Source organism: Salmo salar, chromosome 07 (genome assembly GCF_965601325.2).
Source record: "Salmo salar chromosome 07, fSalSal1, whole genome shotgun sequence".
NCBI classification, from domain to species: domain Eukaryota; kingdom Metazoa; phylum Chordata; class Actinopteri; order Salmoniformes; family Salmonidae; genus Salmo; species Salmo salar.
The window spans coordinates 8,196,496-8,215,443 of NC_138297.1; the positions used below are offsets into that span (position 1 = coordinate 8,196,496).

At 42.1% G+C, this 18,948-nt stretch overlaps 1 protein-coding gene across 1 annotated transcript in view; it reads left to right on the forward strand.

The window, feature by feature from the left end:
* Positions 1-13,331, forward strand: part of LOC106608509 (RNA binding protein, mRNA processing factor) — a 58,065-nt gene extending 44,734 nt beyond the window's left edge. Inside the window, exons 8-9 of the mRNA XM_014206455.3 lie at positions 8,490-8,598; positions 9,160-13,331. The gene's annotated coding sequence lies outside the window, so the exon portion shown is untranslated. The remainder of the gene's footprint in view (positions 1-8,489; positions 8,599-9,159) is intronic.
* The last annotated feature ends 5,617 nt before the right edge of the window (positions 13,332-18,948 follow it).

The window sequence follows — 18,948 nt, forward strand, 5'->3', positions numbered from 1 at the left end:
TCACTACTGTATATATCCTCGCTACTGTATATATCCTCGCTACTGGTATATCCTCGCTACTGCATATATCCTCGCTACTGTATAGTATCCTCGCTACTGGTATATCCTCGCTACTGTGTATAGCCTCGCTACTGTATATAGCCTCGCTACTGGTATAGCCTCGCTACTGTATATAGCCTCACTACTGTATATATCCTCGCTACTGGTATATCCTCGCTACTGTATATATCCTCGCTACTGTATATATCCTCGCTACAGTATATATCCTCGCTACTGTATATATCCTCGCTACTGGTATAGCCTCACTACTGTATATAGCCTCGCTACTGTATATAGCCTCGCTACTGTATATATCCTCACTACTGTATATATCCTCACTACTGTATATATCCTCGCTACTGTATATATCCTCGCTACTGGTATATCCTCACTACTGTATATATCCTCACGACTGTATATATCCTCGCTACTGGTATATGCTCACTACTGTATATATCCACGCTACTGTATATATCGTCGCTACTGGTATATCCTCGCTACTGTATATATCCTCGCTACTGGTATATCCTCGCTACTGTATATAACCTCGCTACTGTATATATCCTCACTACTGGTATATCCTCTCTACTGTATATATCCTCGCTACTGTATATAACCTCGCTACTGTATATAGCCTCACTACTGTATATAACCTCGCTACTGTATATATCCTCACTACTGTATATATCCTCACTACTGTATATAGCCTCACTACGGTATATATCCTCGCTACTGGTATATCCTCGCTACTGTATATATCCTCGCTACTGGTATATCCTCGCTACTGGTATATCCTCGCTACTGGTATAGCCTCACTACTGTATATGTCCTCGCTACGGGTATATCCTCGCTACTGTATATATCCTTGCTACTGTATATATCCTCGCTACTGTATATAGCCTCGCTACTGGTATATCCTCTCTACTGTATATATCCTCGCTACTGGTATATCCTCACTACTGGTATATCCTCGCTACTGGTATAGCCTCTCTACTGTATATATCCTCACTACTGTATATAGCCTCACTACTGTATATATCCTCGCTACTGTATATATCCTCGCTACTGGTATATCCTCGATACTGTATATATCCTCGCTACTGTATATATCCTCGCTACTGGTATATCCTCACTACTGGTATATAGCCTCTCTACTGTATATAGCCTCACTACTGGTATATCCTCACTACTGGTATATAGCCTCTCTACTGTATATAGCCTCACTACTGGTATATAGCCTCACTACTGTATATAACCTCTCTACTGTATATATCCTTGCTACTGGTATAGCCTCTCTACTGGTATAGCCTCACTACTGGTATAGCCTCGCTACTGGTATAGCCTCACTACTGTATATATCCTCGCTACTGGTATAGCCTCTCTACTGGTAAATCCTCACTACTGTATATATCCTCGCTACTGGTATAGCCTCTCTACTGGTATATCCTCACTACTGGTATAGCCTCGCTACTGGTATAGCCTCACTACTGTATATATCCTCGCTACTGGTATAGCCTCTCTACTGGTATATCCTCACTACTGGTATAGCCTCGCTACTGTGTATATCCTCACTACTGGTATATCCTCGCTACTGGTATAGCCTCACTACTGTATATATCCTCGCTACTGGTATAGACTCACTACTGTATATATCCTCGCTACTGGTATAGCCTCGCTACTGTGTATAGCCTCGCTACTGTATATATCCTCGCTACTGGTATAGCCTCGCTACTGTATATAGCCTCACTACTGTATATAGCCTCGCTACTGTATATATCCTCGCTACTGGTATATCCTCGCTACTGTGTATATCCTCGCTACTGGTATATCCTCGCTACTGGTATAGCCTCGCTACTGTATATATCCTCGCTACTGGTATAGCCTCGCTACTGTATATATCCTCGCTACTGGTATATCCTCACTACTGGTATAGCCTCGCTACTGTATATATCCTCGCTACTGGTATAGCCTCACTACTGTATATATCCTCGCTACTGGTATATCCTCGATACTGTATATATCCTCGCTACTGTATATATCCTCGCTACTGTATATATCCTCGCTACTGGTATAGCCTCACTACTGTATATATCCTCGCTACTGGTATATCCTCGCTACTGGTATATCCTCGCTACTGGTATATCCTCACTACTGTATATAGCCTCACTACTGTATATATCCTCGCTACTGGTATATCCTCGCTACTTGTATATCCTCGCTACTGGTATATCCTCTCTACTGTATATATCCTCGCTACTGGTATAGCCTCACTACTGTATATATCCTCGCTACTGGTATATCCTCTCTACTGTATATATCCTCCGCTACTGGTATAGCCTCGCTACTGTATATATCCTCGCTACTGTATATATCCTCGCTACTGTATATATCCTCGCTACTGTATATAGCCTCGCTACTGTTATATCCTCGCTACTGGTATATCCTCGCTACTGGTATAGCCTCACTACTGTATATATCCTCGCTACTGGTATATCCTCGCTACTGGTATATCCTCGCTACTGGTATATCCTCGCTACTGTGTATATCCTCGCTACTGGTATATCCTTGCTACTGGTATAGCCTCGCTACTGTATATATCCTCGCTACTGGTATAGCCTCGCTACTGTATATATCCTCGCTACTGGTATATCCTCACTACTGGTATAGCCTCGCTACTGTATATATCCTCGCTACTGGTATAGCCTCACTACTGTATATATCCTCGCTACTGGTATATCCTCGCTACTGTATATATCCTCGCTACTGTATATATCCTCGCTACTGTATATATCCTCGCTACTGGTATAGCCTCACTACTGTATATATCCTCGCTACTGGTATATCCTCGCTACTGGTATATCCTCACTACTGTATATAGCCTCACTACTGTATATATCCTCGCTACTGGTATATCCTCGCTACTGGTATATCCTCGCTACTGGTATATCCTCTCTACTGTATATATCCTCGCTACTGGTATAGCCTCACTACTGTTTATATCCTCGCTACTGGTATATCCTCTCTACTGTATATATCCTCGCTACTGGTATAGCCTCGCTACTGTATATATCCTCGCTACTGTGTATATCCTCGCTACTGTATATATCCTCGCTACTGTATATAGCCTCGCTACTGTATATATCCTCGCTACTGTATATAGCCTCGCTAGTGTTATAGCCTCGCTAGTGTATATATCCTCACTACTGGTATCGCCTCGCTACTGTATATAGCCTCGCTACTGTATATAGCCTCGCTACCGTTATAGCCTCGCTACTGTATATAGCCTCGCTAGTGTTATAGCCTCACTACTGGTATAGCCTCGCTACTGTATATAGCCTCGCTACTGTATATAGCCTCGCTACTGGTATATCCTCTCTACTGTATATAGGCTCGCTACTGTATATAGCCTCGCTAGTGTTATAGCCTCACTAATGGTATAGCCTCACTACTGGTATAGACTCACTACTGGTATAGCCTCGCTAGTGTTATAGCCTCGCTACTGGTATAGACTCACTACTGGTATAGACTCGCTAGTGTTATAGCCTCGCTACTGGTATAGACTCACTACTGGTATAGCCTCGCTAGTGTTATAGCCTCTCTACTGGTATAGCCTCTCTACTGGTATAGCCTCGCTACTGTTATTTTTCACTGTCTTTTTACTGTTGTTTTTATTTCTTTACTTACCTATTGTTCACCTAATACCTTTTTTGCACTGTTGGTTAGAGCCTGTAAGTAAGCATTTCACCTGTTGTATTTGGCGCACCTGACAAATAAACTTTGATTTGACATATTACATGTTTATCTCTTCTTTCTCTCCTTTAATATAGGTATTTTTCTCCCACAAAAAAAATGTATTTTAGTTGTATTTACACCATTGAATTTGGTTAGATTTTTTTTTTTTACAGTTGTTCACTGTGTAATTACATACAAGGAATATTTACCTTTGTAAGTTATACTGGAGAGGGAGCAACAAGATCTCACTTGAGTATTCAACATTTGTCCAGCGGGGGGATTATGTATTTCACCTTTATTTAACTAGGCAAGTCAGTTAAGAACAAATTCTCATTTACAATGACAGCTGAGGAACAGTGGATTAACTGCCATGTTTAAGGGGTAGAACGACAGATTTTTACCTTGTCAGCTCAGGGATTCAATGTAGCAACCTTTCAGTTACTGGCCCAACACTCTAAACACTAGGCTACCTGCCACCCTAAAGTCTATTGGTGAAGGGGCTGTAGGTAAGGGTTAAGGTTTGGCATAGGGTTACAACTGAAAAAAAGAGTGCCTAGCACTGGGATTGAACCATCTATCCTCTATCTGTAGCTCACAGTTTACTAGATGGAAATAGGTGCTCACGTTGCCCCTAGTGGACTGTGTTGAATTGCATGCAGAAGACATCTCCCGAATAAAAACATTTAATACTGCAGTGGATTTGGTGTGACCTGGGTGGACGGAGAGGCCCAATCATACTCTATCAATGCTGTGCAATTGTCCAAACAATGGATGTGCTCTCTTAAGAGTTGCACAGTCATTACAGGCTTGTCGTCCACTTGTGGTCGTTCTAACATTTGCCACATGGTGGCTTAAATTTACGGTCGGGGGGGTTTATGCGGTTGGCAAGCAGAACGTGTAAGTTTCCATGGGAGACTGCGTGTCTGGGTGGTAAACAGCTGAAACGTGACACTGGGCAGAGTGCTCCACGCAGGAAAGGCCTTCAGTCACAGCCGGTAACGAGGTTTATTAATCACCTGGCATCCTGCCTGTCACTGCGGCGGACATTTTGAAAACTCCCAGCTTTAACTGTGCTGTATGTAAGTTTTTTTTTTTTAAGAGCTTTTGGTTCCGAACATATTAATGTGTTGAAGCGTTTGTTTTTTATTCTCCTCCTCCTCCGTCTGAAGTTATTTTTCAGCTGCCTTCATGTCAAAGCAATCTCAGTTTATTTTTCTCCTGTCCACAAGCACATGGTTATGCGCACAGACAACCTAATACTGAACACAAATGCTTAGTGAACTGCAGGGAAAGGTAATCCGGATTTTCCATCTGACAAGACATCATGGGGGAGTGTTTGTGTGTGTTTGTGTGTGTTTGTGTGTGTGTGTGTGTGTGTGTGTGTGTGTGTGTGTGTGTGTGTGTGTGTGTGTGTGTGTGTGTGTGTGTGTGTGTGTGTGTGTGTGTGGTTGTGTGTGTGGAGCCTTGCTGCCTGGCCTGGGGGACTTATTGGCCAATAGCCCGACAAACCCAATTCCTGTTGAACTTCTGACTAACTCCCACCAGAGAGGGACTGACCCCCAGCTGAGACCCCTTTAATAAGGAAGTAGAACTTTATTCATCCCCCTTATAACACACTGTCACACATTCAATCTCACTCTCATCCACACACAAAGACATGTACCTACATACAGTCCACATGCATGTGCGATGCCTCTCATCTCCCTCATGCACACACACACACACACACACACACACACACACACACACACACACACACACACACACACACACACACACACACACACAGTATACAAAGGAGTGTGTTCTGTTCAGGATACATGTCAACAGCTGTGGTCATCACCTCCCCGTCCTACTAGCTGGTCTGGTATGTGAGAAACATGGCTACAGCCTAAAGGCTTTTCAGTGGATTAAGGGACTTTGGCTTCCCCTTTTCATGTTACTGTAAAACAGGTATCAGACTTTGGCTTCCTCTTTTCATGTCACTGTAAAACAGGTATCAGACTTTGGCTTCCTCTTTTCATGTCACTGTAAAACAGGTATCAGACATTGGCTTCCTCTTTTAATATTACTGTAAAACAGGTATCAGACTTTGGCTTCCTCTTTTCATGTCACTGTAAAACAGGTATCAGACATTGGCTTCCTCTTTTCATGTTACTTTAAAACAGGTATCAGACTTTGGCTTCCTCTTTTCATGTTACTGTAAAACAGGTATCCGACTTTGGCTTCCTCTTCATGTTACTGTAAAACAGGTATCAGACATTGGCTTCCTCTTTTCATGTTACTTTAAAACAGGTATCAGACTTTGGCTTCCTCTTCATGTTACTGTAACACAGGTATTAGACTTACAAGCACAGGAGATTATTCAGAGGTGGAATAGGGTTGTAATGCATGGGTATGCAGTATTCCCATTCCAATGTACGCCCATCCCTAATGAATAGGGATCATTTCCTGACAAGATGACGAGAGTCGCACCTATTTCTCTACTGGTGTTCTTGTGATTTTTGGCTGCACCTTGTCTCATGTTAGTTGAAATACTGTCTACTCCGTTCCTCAAAAATAACACAACATATTGCCTGAAGCAGGTCCTATACATTTGAAGTAATACTGTAAATTATTTTTATAGTGCTTTTCTGAAACTCAAACTCTCAAAGAATGTGTTCATTTTGATTATTTTCCAGTCCATTTAGGGCTAGTAGATTATCTTCCAGTCCATTTAGGGCCAGTAGATTATCTTCCAGTCCATTTAGGGCCAGTAGATTCTCTTCCAGTCCATTTAGGGCTAGTAGATTCTCTTCCAGTCCATTTAGGGCCAGTAGATTCTCTTCCAGTCCATTTAGGGCCATAGATTCTCTTCCAGTCCATTTAGTGCCAGTAGATTCTCTTCCAGTCCATTTAGGGCCAGTAGATTCTCTTCAAGTCCATTTAGGGCCAGTAGATTCTCTTCCAGTCCATTTAGTGCCAGTAGATTCTCTTCCAGTCCATTTAGGGCCAGTAGATTATCTTCCAGTCCATTTAGGGCCAGTAGATTCTCTTCCAGTCCATTTAGGGCCAGTAGATTCTCTTCCAGTCCATTTAGGGCCAGTAGATTCTCTTCCAGTCCATTTAGGGCCAGTAGATTCTCTTCCAGTCCATTTAGGGCCAGTAGATTCTCTCCCAGTCCATTTAGGGCCAGTAGATTCTCTTCCAGTCCATTTAGGGCCAGTAGATTCTCTTCCAGTCCATTTAGGGCCAGTAGATTCTCTTCCAGTCCATTTAGTGCTAGTAGATTCTCTTCCAGTCCATTTAGTGCTAGTAGATTCTCTTCCAGTCCATTTAGGGCCAGTAGATTCTCTTCCAGTCCATTTAGGGCCAGTAGATTCTCTCCCAGTCCATTTAGGGCCAGTAGATTCTCTTCCAGTCCATTTCGGGCTAGTAGATTCTCTTCCAGTCCATTTAGGGCCAGTAGATTCTCTTCCAGTCCATTTAGTGCTAGTAGATTCTCTTCCAGTCCATTTCGGGCTAGTAGATTCTCTTCCAGTCCATTTAGGGCCAGTAGATTCTCTCCCAGTCCATTTAGGGCCAGTAGATTCTCTTCCAGTCCATTTCGGGCTAGTAGATTCTCTTCCAGTCCATTTAGGGCCAGTAGATTCTCTCCCAGTCCATTTAGGGCCAGTAGATTCTCTTCCAGTCCATTTAGGGCCAGTAGATTCTCTTCCAGTCCATTTTGGGCTAGTAGATTCTCTTCCAGTCCATTTAGGGCCAGTAGATTTTCATTTGTTTTTTACCATCAACAGTTGCCTATGTAAGTAAATCATTGATAACATTGTCAGATAGGAGATTGCCAGTGGGAAAATCTCTGAGAAATCAAGGCCTCTCAATCTGAAGTAATGTTTGTTTGGCTATCCCACATTACATACACCTGTGTCAGGTTAAGTCAGGAAACACATTAACCCAAAATCAATAAACCTTTCGGTAATCCACGAAGATGTGTTCAATGATAAACCCGCCATCTTTAACCTTTGTGCTTCAGCCAGAACGAATACGAATCTAAAGAATGCATGGAGTCAGTTTGGCCGAGCGTGCATTGATTGTCCCATTCCCGGTTGAACACACAACAGGCATTGCCAAGCCAGCCATGCCTGAGCTTGTTACCTTGTGTACATATGCTTCTCAGTGGATCAAGTCAGGCCCCTCTCTCTTCCACGCACATATTGGTTTTTCTAATTGTTTGTTTTCTTTTGAAGGACTCCCTAAACTTCTGTCATAATCATTGCCAAGTGACGTCTATTTTCTGTGGAGCATCTGCATGCCTGTGGTGGAGGGGTCGACCTTCCATAATTGAGGGGGGGGGGGGGGGGGGGGGTTCTGTTAGGAGCAGGAAGTCCACTGTAGTGACTCTAGGGACATATTCACTGAATGCCATACAGTACCATTCCAAATATGGTATGTCAGATCAGAGTAGACTGGCTTCTACTGTTATTATTATTGTAGTTATTGTTATTTATTATTATCATTATTATTATTATTATTATTATATATATATTTTTATAATGCTGTGGATTATAATAACAGTTAGCATACTGGTATATGAGTTATTACTGATGTAATTTCATTGTTGTTTGAATCTGTTACAAGCAGATTGTCAAATGTATTAAAAGTCATTATAAACCATTATAGCGTTGTAGCATTATAAAGCGCTACGTACTTTTTAACTCCATAGCTTGTTATGTCTCCAGGTTCATGATGTGTGATGGTGGCCACGGTCGGCCTTGATGGTGTTGCTGGCGGTTCTCACGTCCAAACCAGGAGGATTCCTGACCTTGTTTACCGCACAGTGGACCGTTGGTGAGTTCACGGTCAAACGCTCAATGGACTCAAGCTCAGCGATCATGACAGGCAGGTCGAACATGTAACACACACCTTCAGCTGCTGGTCGCCAAGCTCCAATCTGACAGAACATTTTATTTGAATGTGTAGATTTGTGGAAGAAGCTGCGAAAACCAAGTGGAGGTTTTCAGAAATAATATCTCACTCCCAAACAATTGTGCAGAAATGATGTTGAATGCCTGCAGCCATATTGCCACTGTGTCAGCTTTTGTGTGTGTATTTCAGTTAAGGCTTAAGATGGGGTCATTTTTGTTTTAAACCTCGAACAGGACATATGTGGTGAAAACGTGTGTGTGTGGTGTGTGTGTGTGTGTGTGTGTGTGTGTGTGTGTGTGTGTGCGCCATGGTAAGTTATCCCTAAAATCTCTCTATCTCTCTCTTTCGCTCTATCTCTCTATCTCTCTCTTTATCTCTCTGTCGCTCTCTTTCTCTCTCTCTCTCTCTCTCTCTCTCTCTCTCTCTCTCTCTCTCTATTCTCTCCCTCTCCCCCTCCAACCTTTCTCTCTCTGGTTCTATCAGGCAACAACAACCTCACGGGCCTCAGGACATTCCAGACCCAAGCCGCCATCACACATCAGCCCCCCCCCTCCACCCCCCCCCCCCCCCCCCCCCCCTGCTACAACCCCCCTTTTTATACTGTTACATACTCAAGAATTACTGATGACACTTTGGTTCCAGTCCAATACATAAGACCTTATGATGCCTTATGAGAATGACATAGTCTAACATACAGGCTGTGTTCCAATATCCCTGCTAGCACATACACTACCGTTCAAAAGTTTGGGGTCACTTAGAAATGTCCTTGTTTTTGAAAGAAAAGCACATAGCCGTTTCCAGCTACAATAGTCATTTGCAACATTAACAATATCTACACTGTATTTCTGATCAATTTGATGTTATTTTAATGGACAAAATTATTTTGCTTTTCTTTCAAAAACAAGGACATTTCTAAGTGACCCCAAACTTTTGAACGGTAATGTATGTATGCTAGTGTGCTTATTGGAACATAACCACTAAAAACCTTCATTGACATATATCAAACTTTTTTTTTTAATTGACATGAGCCCATACATTTAAACAAAAATTTAAAAAACGTGTGTATTACTTTAAAATACATTCAAGAGTGCAATGTTTGGCCACATCAGTTGGGATGAAGTGTTTCTGAATTTATACCTGTGTGAGTGCAAGGCCTATGCAGGCATTTTGAAAGTCTTATGTAAAAGAGGATGACCAAAATGTTAACAGATTATATTATTATTGATTATAATTATTACCTTTCTGTATACCTTTCCTTATTATGTATGATTATTACTACATGTTGAAGCATGACTCCCCCCCCCCCCCCAAAAAAATAAAATGAAAATGCTGTAAATCTTTAGATATTTTAAAGATAAACCAAAATGTATTTTTGTAATCAATCCGATGTTTGAAAATGTTTGATTGTTTTCTGTGTATCAAGTGTGTGAGTAATACTGTTTGAGATCCTCAGTCGTTCTTACTTCTCGTATGAGTGCCAGTCGCCGTGTAATGGCCGATTGCTCTGCCACACTAAAGCAGTCGCATCAGTTCGCAGACTTATGCTTTTTTTTCCTATAGTAACGATTCTGATTAGTCGTGTAGCTTTGTGTTAATCCTTAAGCTTTTTTTTACAAGTGGAGACACTAATATAATGCCAAACTTGTTAGTTCCTACTTGTCATAATACAAAATGTACATAATATTGTACTGCAACAATTGGCTGCTCAACTCCAACCCCTGAGAGAATTGGGCTATGGAGTTGAGCACCCCTGTTCTACACCAAATAGCAGCCATTTAATCACGGTAAATTGATACCAGGCTATAATTAAGCAATAAGGCCTGAGGGGGTGTGGTATATGGCCATTATGCAGAGTGCCTGGATACAGCCCTTAGCCGTGGTATATTTGCAATATACCACAAACCCCCAAGTTCCTTTATTGCGATTAAACCGGTTACCAATGTAATTAGAGCAGTAAAAATACATGTTTTTTCATACCCGTGGTATACGGTCTGGCTTTCAGGGCTCGAACCACCCAGTTTATAATCCAAGATAAGCAATTTCGGAACCATGCCAATATTAAAATCTTCAAGAGTACAGTATCTAGTCACCGTTAAGACAAATGTTTGTCTTACGTATGCAATGTAGGAACGGAAATAGTCGGTCCTGCGTACTTGCGGCGTTTGTAATTGCGGGACAACACTAGCTAGGATCAACATTCTGCATAGCTATTTGTAGTTCTTGTATTGCCTCGGGTATGTCTTGGGCTTTATGGGATACTTCCCAGGTCCAGATTAAACCTACTCCTGGATTGAAAATAGGCTTCTATTGGGGGACTCTATTGAAAATACTTTTTCATCCTGGAGTAAGATTTTTCTTGGTCTGGGATACCAGTCCTGTAAATTAATTGTAAACCAGGACTATACAGACAATACTGACCAAAGGCGTGTTTTTGTAACGTAGCGAACTAGGCTAGTGGAATTATTCCATCTCAACAGCTACGTATGTAATGCTCATATCCTCTGATTTATTTTCAAGAAGTGTGCTATTTTTTCCTGCATGCCTCACGTTTTCACTCAAAATAGTATCCTAGCATCCAGAAAGGAAAAGCATTTTCAAATGTTTCTGTGTCTTATCTAATTAAGTGAAGATTCAACCTCTGGTTTTGTAAAGTATTTTTACTTAAATCAGGGATGGGCAACTGGCGGCCGGCCCCCCTTTTGAAGGCCCTTGGATCCTTACCCCCCCTCCCCTCTAAACTTGTTATCACGGTCGAATTACTGGCAGGGGGGCCCCATTTATTTTGTTAGTCAGTCTCACTCAAATATCATGTTAAAAACTGCAAACATTTCTCTCCACCCTTTTGCAAAATATGTAGAATTGCAGGAAATGAGCTGTAAAACAGCTCATTTTCCTCTCCGGCCCATGGCAAAATGAGGGGCAATTTTTTTGTGTGGTCCTCACCCTTATCAAAGTTGTCCATCCATGACCTAGGTGGATGATTGGAATAAAAAATAATGTTTCCTGTTTCACCGTTGTTCGCCGAGTTCTTGGTTAAAGACTGCAATATAGTTGGCTATACGAGCTCTGTTCATTCTGTGAAGCTTTAGGGCTTAAAGCCTTCGTTCTGGTTGTTCTTCTCCTGTAATCTCAAAATAAAAATATGCAGTCTTGTATTTTCATGTTATGTCCAATAAATGAGTCAAGGATCTCACACAACCAAGAGTGTAATAATAAAAAAAACGGATCTAATATGAAAGTTGGCGGGAAAATCTATAAGGCATTTAAAAATGAAACGCCGATGTGAGCATCGTAAATGCATCCATGAAGTAATATTCCTTTTAACACAGACGCAATTAACCTTCCAGTTCATAAGAGTCACTGTGAGTGCCTAACATAAAATGGATTGGCTGATTGATTGATTGATTGAACTTTATTAGTCATGTTAAAATCATGAGTTTGTAAGTGTTTTAGTGGATGTGATGTGATATAGTGAGTCCATGGAATATTAATCTCAAAATATCCAAAAGTCCTTTATGAAATTAAATATTACCCAAGTTTTTACAATACTTTCCCGCTCTCACCACTTTAAAATATTGTAAAAAAAATTATAATCCTTTTACCAGTTTGCAACGTGAATTGACAATAACGCTATTGCAGGATGTATCTGGCAAATGTTTTAGAATCATATTTTTTGGTCCTTGATTTAATGATTGTACTACATTATCACACATATCGTTATACCCAGATACATGCTGGCAAACTGGCTGCAATAGCGTTAATGTGATGTTAATTCACATTGTAAACTGGGTAAAATAATTATTATTTTTTACAATATTTTGTTAGCGACCCCAAAAAAAAGACATATCTTAAACTGGCTGTTTTCTTTGTTATCTGACAAGATAACAACTAAAATATGATGATATCATGATATCGTATCTTTACTTGGTTGTAATCTGGTTATTTCTGGCCAGATAACAACAAAAAATATGTTGTCTTGATGATATTGTGTCTTTACTTGGTTGTAATCTGGTTATTTCTGGCCAGATAACAACAAAAAATATGATGTCTTGATGATATTGTGTCTTTACTTGGTTGTAATCTGGTTATTTCTGGCCAGATAACAACAAAAAATATGATGTCTTGATGATATTGTGTCTTTACTTGGTTGTAATCTGGTTATGTGATGTCTACAACCAGGAAAACAGTTTAAAACCAGAAAATGTCTTCATTATAACATCGCATGCCACCTTTTAACCATTGGGATGATCAACTGTAAATCAGAGTGAGAATATATGAAAGAAAAGTACATATTTTCACCCAGTGTCACCTTTCAAGACGCAGCTGTTATGTGAGTTGAAATAATCATTCAGTAGAATGTAATTCCTTTGTTTGATGTCCTGAAGCTACTGTAGGACTAAAGCTACTGTAGGACTAAAGCTACTGTAGGACTAAATGGGTGTTATATGCATGTTTGTGTATTTTTTTATATTTTTTTTCAATGCATACTGTTGATATTCATGTTTTGCCAATGTGAGGAGAATACATATTTCAGTGAATTGCAGGGGTTGTTTGAAATTTTTATTGTTAAAACCAAAAAAGATAAGAAAAGTTATGAAAATTAATATGTAAATGAATATGTTCAGGGCATCAGCCATTAAAGATTGATGTTGCCATTGTTGTTGCCTTGCTTTTTCTGTTGAGTGACATGCACACATGATCATTTTATTAATAAAAAATAAAAAATAAAAATGTTATTAGATATTCTTCTTAAAACTGCATTGTTGGTTAAGGGCTTGTAAGTAAGCTGTAAGGTTGTATTCGGCACGTGACAAATTCGATTTGATTTGATTTGATCAAATAATTAACTTCCAATCATATTAACCGTTACTCTCTCGCGGGAAACCTTCTCTCTTGCACAGACATTTAGAAACGAAACAGGTCATTTTGAAAAATAAGCCACGGGAGTTTTTTGAGCGAGAATAAAGATGACTTTCGAGTAGTAAGACATTTGCTTTTGTAGAAAAGCAATAGATACCATTAATAAGAAGGGTCGAGAAGCGTCTTATATTGTGAGCTACCGAGTGGCTAGGACAGGCAAGCCCCATACTATTGTGGAGGACTTAATTCTTACTGCTGCCACGGATATGGCTGGGACAATGCTGGGGGAAAAGCCCCAAAAAACTATACAGACAATGCCTTCATAAAACAACACTGTTTCACGACGCGTCAGTGACATGGCAGGAGATGTTTTGAAACAATTACTGCTTGGCATACAAGCCAGTGAATTCTATGCGTTACAGCTGGATGAGTCAACAGACGTGGCGGGCCTGGCACAGCTCCTGGTATATGTCCGTTACGTTTATGGGGCGTCAAATAAGGAATACATCCTCTTCTGCAAACCACTGGAAACCAGGACAACATGAGAGGATATGTTTAAAGTACTGGACAGCTTTGTGACATCAAATGGACTTTTGTGGTCAAGATGTGTTGGTATCTGTACTGATGGAGCAAAAGCCATGACAGGGAGACATAGTGGAGTGGTAACGCGCGTGCAAGCAGTTGCTCCCGACGCCACTTGGGTACACTGCAGCATCCCCCGAGAGGCTCTTGCTGCCAAGGGAATGCCTTGACAGCTTGAAAGACGTGTTGGACACTACAGTGAAAATGGTTAACTTTGTTAAAGAAAGGCCCCTGAACACTCGTGTATTTTCTGCATTATGCAATGATACGGGCAGCGACCATGTAACGCTTTTACAACATACAGAAGTGCGCTGGTTATCAAGGGGCAAAGTATTGACACATTTTTTTTAAATTGAGAGACGAGCTTCTTTACTGACCATAATTTTCACTTGTCTGACTGCTTGCATGATGACGAGTTTCTCACACGACTGGCCTATCTGGGTGATGTTTTTTCTCGCCTGAATGATCTGAATCTAAGATTACAGGGACTCTCCGCAACTATATTCAATGTGCGGGACAAAATTGTGGTTATGATTTAGAAGTTGAAGCTCTTCTCTGTCTGCATTAACAAGGACAACACACAGGTCTTTCCATTGTATGATTTTTTGTGTACAAATTAACACAAGCTCACGGACAATGTCAAACATAAAACAAAGCACCTAAGTGAGCTGGGTGCGCAATTACGCAGGTACTTCCCCGAGACGGACGACACACTTTCATGCCCTGCCTCCAATCCACTTACCGATATCTGAACAAGAGAGCCTCATCAAAATTGCCACAAACGGTTCTGTGAAAATTGAATTCAATCAGAAGCCACTGCCATATTTCTGGATAGGGCTGCACTCAGAGTTTCTTGCCTTGGCAAATCGCGCTGTTAAGACACTGATGCCCTTTGCAACCATGTACCTAAGTGAGAGTGGATTCTCGGCCCTCACTAGCATGAAAACTAAATACAGGCACAGACTGTGTGTGGAAAATGATTTAAGACTGAGACTCTCTCCAATACAACCCAACATTGCAGAGTTATGTGCATCCTTTCAAGCACACCCTTCTCATTAACCTGTGGTGAGTTATTCACACTTTTTGATGAACAAATAAGGTTTGATATGTAAGATGGTTAAATAAAGAGCAAAATTATTGATTATTATATTATTATTTGTGCCCTGGTCCTATAAGAGCTCTTTGTCACTTCCCACGAGCCGGGTTGTCACAAAAACTCACACTCATTCTTATGTTTAATAAATGTATTGTATAGTGTGTGTCTGTGGCAGGCTTACAATGATGGCAAAAAAACAACATTTAAGAGTGCGCTGACCCTGATGCTAGATGGGGTACGCAGCTGGAGGTTGAATGTTTGAAGGGGTACGGGACTATAAAAAGTTTGGGAACCACTGCATTAGGACAATAAAACAAATCTGACCCTGGAGCAATGGTTAGGGGGCAACTTCTACACCTAGCTCAGAGAAGTGGGACAGTCATTCCCCTTTACCCCTTGGGCGGCAGGTAGCCTAGTGGTTAGAGTGTTGGGCCAGTAACCAAAAGGTTGGTGAATGGAATCCCCGAGCTGACAAGGTAAAAATCTGTCATTCTACCCCTGAACAAACCCTCTGTTCCTAAGCCGTCATTGAAACTAAGAATTTGTTCTTAACTGACTTGCCTTGTTAAATAAAGGTTAATAAAATACACTCCAGCTCCTGAAGGTTACGTCTCTATCCTCCCAGAGCGTCTGTATCCTCCCAGAACATCTCTATCCTCCCAGAACGTCTCTATCCTCCCAGAACGTCTGTATCCTCCCAGAACGTCTCTATCCTCCCAGAGCGTCTCTATCCTCCCAGAACGTCTCTATCCTCCCAGAACGTCTGTATCCTCCCAGAACGTCTCTATCCTCCCAGAACGTCTCTATCCTCCCAGAACGTCTGTATCCTCCCAGAACGTCTCTATCCTCCCAGAGCATCTGTATTCTCCCAGAACGTCTCTATCCTCCCAGAGCGTCTGTATCCTCCCAGAACGTCTGTATCCTCCCAGAGCGTCTGTATCCTCCCAGAACGTCTGTATCCTCCCAGAGCGTCTCTATCCTCCCAGAACGTCTCTATCCTCCCAGAACGTCTCTATCCTCCCAGAGCATCTCTATCCTCCCAGAGCGTCTCTATCCTCCCAGAACATCTGTATCCTCCCAGAGCGTCTCTATCCTCCCAGAACGTCTCTATCCTCCCAGAGCGTCTCTATCCTCCCAGAGTGTCTGTATCCTCCCAGAACGTCTGTATCCTCCCAGAACGTCTCTATCCTCCCAGAACGTCTCTATCCTCCCAGAGCGTCTGTATCCTCCCAGAACGTCTGTATCCTCCCAGAGCGTCTGTATCCTCCCAGAGCGTCTCTATCCTCCCAGAACGTCTCTATCCTCCCAGAACGTCTCTATCCTCCCCGAGGGTCTGTATCCTCCCAGAACGTCTGTATCCTCCCAGAACGTCTGTATCCTCCCAGAGCGTCTGTATCCTCCCAGAACGTCTCTATCCTCCCAGAACGTCTCTATCCTCCCAGAACGTCTGTATCCTCCCAGAACATCTCTATCCTCCCAGAACGTCTCTATCCTCCCAGAGCGTCTCTATCCTCCCAGAGCGTCTCTATCCTCCCAGAACGTCTCTATCCTCCCAGAACGTCTCTATCCTCCCCGAGGGTCTGTATCCTCCCAGAACGTCTGTATCCTCCCAGAGCGTCTGTATCCTCCCAGAACGTCTCTATCCTCCCAGAGCGTCTGTATCCTACCAGAACATCTGTATCCTCCCAGAACGTCTGTATTCTCCCAGAACGTCTCTATCCTCCCAGAACGTCTGTATCCTCCCAGAACGTCTGTATCCTCCCAGAACGTCTGTATCCTCCCAGAGCGTCTGTATCCTCCCAGAACGTCTCTATCCTCCCAGAGCGTCTCTATCCTCCCAGAGCATCTCTATCCTCCCAGAGCGTCTCTATCCTCCCAGAATGAGGTGTCAGAATAACTAGGAGCATTTGGTGCAGTGAATTTCCTCAACCCCTCACCCCCCCTCATTATCACAAATCTAAAAGCACTTACCGACATAAATATGGTCACATTTTCTATTTCACCTATGAGTAATAACGAGACAAGTAAAGGAATAGTTTTTTTTTAAGTTTCCCCAGTTGATTGTTTTTCTTGGCAGAACTAACCAGGTTTATATTAGATAACCCAGTGGTTGCTCCTTTAAAACAAACTCAACCTATGAGGTATCCAGACACCCTGTAAAAAAGGTGCTAGTCTTATTCGATGAAACTCAATTCCCCACTCCTCCCACACCACTTTGCATGACACTTCCCCCATATCTTCAGGTATACTCCAGGGCACGGTGTAGTCTATAGTCATGGGGACACCAAGGGAGATGGAGGCCTCTCTCTGCCCTCTATAAGAATAGCCTCCTTGTCCCAAGGGTTAGGTAGTCAAGGGAGTGGGGAGGGGGCATAGCCAATTAAGTCTTTCTTTCTTTCTCTTGTTTCTTCCCTCTCTCTTCACAGGTCACTATCATCATTCTGTAAGAGGCTTACACTCTGTACAGTACATCTTGTTACATTCTGTACAGTACATCCTGTGACATTCTGTACAGTACATCCTGTGACATTCTGTACAGTACATCCTGTGACATTCTGTACAGTACATCCTGTGACATTCTGTATAGTACATCCTGTTACATTCTGTACAGTACATCCTGTGACATTCTGTACAGTACATCTTGTTACATTCTGTACAGTACATCCTGTGACATTCTGGACAGTACATCCTGTGACATTCTGTACAGTACATCCTGTTACATTCTGTTCAGTACATCATATTTCATCTTGTCTATGCAATCATGTGTCACACTCGCAGACACACAGTTTGTATTGCTATCCTTGTGGGGACCAAATAATTGATTCCCATCCAGAATCCTATTTTCCCTAACCCCTAACTCTAAATCTAACCCTAACCTTAACCTCACCACAACCCTATGCCTAACCTTAACCCCTAACCCTAACCCCTAACCCTGAACCTAACCCTAAACTTAATTCTAACCCCAACTCTAAATGTAAACCTAACCCTAAGCCTAACCTCTAAGCCTAAAATAGCATTTTTCCTTGTGGGGACCTGCAAAATGTCCCCACTTGTTTGAATTTTCCTTGTTTTACTTCTGGTACCCATAAGGACAGTTAAAATAAAACAAACACACACACACACACACGCACGCACGCACGCACGCACTCACACACACACACACCACACACACACACACACACACACACACACACACACACACACACACACACACACACACACACACACACACACACACACACACACACACACACACACACACACACACACACACACTGTCTATGCTCCAGGGCCTTCTGCTGCAGAGCATTGAGGGGGATGGGTGTGACATGGTGGGTGTAAAATGGGGAGGGGGGGAGGTGTACCCTAGTTCACCTAGCCCAGTGCAGGCATCACATTGTAATGGCGTTAATCCTTTTGACAAGTGCATTTAAGAGGTGTTGCTGTCACTTTTCACGCATAGCTATGGTTTCCACACTCTGCAGCTGCAGCCCAGTCTTAAATAACATGTCTTTGTTTGGGATTTAACTATATATGACTGGGCCACTCAAGAATTCTAGTGTTTGTTCAAAACTAAAATTGGATTATAAATCGTACAGCTCTTCATGGATTACAGCATCACCAAGACATCAGCACTGGTGCTTTGACATCACTACTCCTATAGTGGGTTGTGTTGCTTAGTTTGGACCCTTACACTCCATAGCCTATACCCACTGAGCACACACTGGTTGAAT